Source organism: Anolis sagrei, chromosome 3 (assembly GCF_037176765.1).
Source record: "Anolis sagrei isolate rAnoSag1 chromosome 3, rAnoSag1.mat, whole genome shotgun sequence".
Taxonomy (NCBI): Eukaryota; Metazoa; Chordata; class Lepidosauria; order Squamata; family Dactyloidae; genus Anolis; species Anolis sagrei.
This window is the reverse complement of record NC_090023.1, coordinates 231,126,815-231,128,881: the sequence shown is the minus strand read 5'-3', so window position 1 is coordinate 231,128,881 and position 2,067 is coordinate 231,126,815.

The window sequence follows — 2,067 nt, the reverse complement described above, 5'->3', positions numbered from 1 at the left end:
ATGTGGACTATCTCTGTCCCACATCAATTGCAGAGTGGTATCAAGATCATCCAGTAGGGCCCAAAGTATTTTGGCTCCACTGGACTGCCCCTTGTCTTGGATGTTTCCATCGCCACTGTTGAACCATCATGGAACTTCAAGAGAGCTCCTGACCATTGCTGGGCATTTTTGCTGACATCACTCTTTCTTTCACCCCATGAGTAAAGATGCCCGATGACAGTCAGGTGCTTTCTAGATTTCCATGGCCATGTGCCACAGTGGCAAGAGAATGACGCAGGCCCAATTTGTCCCCTTCTCTGCACTAATGAGCATAGAAAAAAGGGGGTGATAATAGGTCCTGTGGACAGTGGACTAGTTCAAATTAGAGCTGGCCCAGCTGCCCACACACACTCCAAAGTGAGGGGCTGTTATTCTGAAGCATTCTCATTCCATGTGGTAAAACTGGGTTAACCTGTTTCACTCTGTGTTTGGATGGAAAGTTTAGACATCTAGGGACTTCTGGATTCACAATTAGGATCCTACACAACTCAAATGCAGTTGTCTTTTTTCTTGAAGAAACAACAAGGAAACTCAAGGAGGTACAAGCTGAAGAAGGCATCTTCTGGACCTCCAGTAATCTTCCATGAACAAGGCAATTTGGTTGTGCAGCAAAGACCTCCTCTGGGAGTATCCCCTGAAGGCAGGAAATTATACAGCTGGTAGAGAATAGCACAGATGTATCCATTCATTTCTGAGCAGTTAGATTCTGACTCATCATAAACAGGTGATGGGAATGAGGAAGGAGACTAGACGAACAGGCTTACATAATGCAGAACATTATATAGTAGGATACAAAATTCTGTAGTGGGCTGGGCACTTCAACAATAATCTGCATATGCTGCTATTATAAGAAGAATGGTGTTGAATCATAGAAAAAATGTAGCTAATTTCCATATGCAACTTTCTTTCCTGCCTTCCTCCACATTTCTAACAATGTTTCCATTTGGATCAAAGCTTTCTGTAACAGACATGCCATGTTAGCATAGAATAGTTTTTGTCTCCTTTGCCAGTCCCTGTTATGCTTATTGTAGCAATTTCTTTTTTTCTACAGAAAGAAATGGTAGGAGCAATAACCTAATCATGGATTTGAAACAATTTTCAGGCATGCAAAATATTGAAACATGTCCAAGTGATGTGTAAAATTCTCCTCTAAGGTTGTGAAACTTATCATTCATTGTCAGAGATCTCTAACACTGCATTTCTGAGGAGTGGACTAGACAGTTCTATGTCCCACCCCAGTCTACAAAACCCAGAACTTCATAGAATTGGAACCAAAACCGTTAAAATGTTATCAAACAGTTATTCTGCGATTATAACTTAAGATATTTATTGATGTCAAGTCAGTTTTAATTTTGGAGATCCTATGAATGAGAGAGTTTCAGGATCCTCAATAAGTAACAGCCCTACTCGGAACTTGCAGGTTCAGGGATGAGACAGCAATACTCTTGTAGAGCCTCCCATAGCTGATGGACTTTTGCTGAGGAGCCAGACTAAATGTGCCAAACAGCTACTGACAACATTGGCTGCAGTGTGTGTGTAAAAGAGAGACAGACATACTCATGTGTGTTTCAGAGTTAGCAGTGGCACAATAGCTACACTTATTAGTACTGCACAGGAGGAGGCACAATCACAATTGGTATGCATAAGTAGGAAACAGAGCTGATTTTTTTTTAAAAAATGCCCTAGGATCAAGAAATAAAGCAGGAGAGCAACTGACTGCATGTAACAAGACCAACAGATTGTTCATTGCAAACACATTCTTCAAGGAACCAAAGAAATGATTGTATGTATGGACAGGGCATTTAATTGCATCACCTAATTGCAAATATGTAAATGAAATCAACGACATAATCAAAGAAGAAGATAGAGATTCTCCAAAAGCAGGAGCAGATTTTGTAATAAATATGAAAGAAATTCAAGTAAAACTATGGAAGAACAGGAAACCAACTGTCGTGCCAAAATACAACTCAAAGAACATCTTTGTAAAATATAAAGATAATGTAAAATATAGATTTGCACTATATGCTT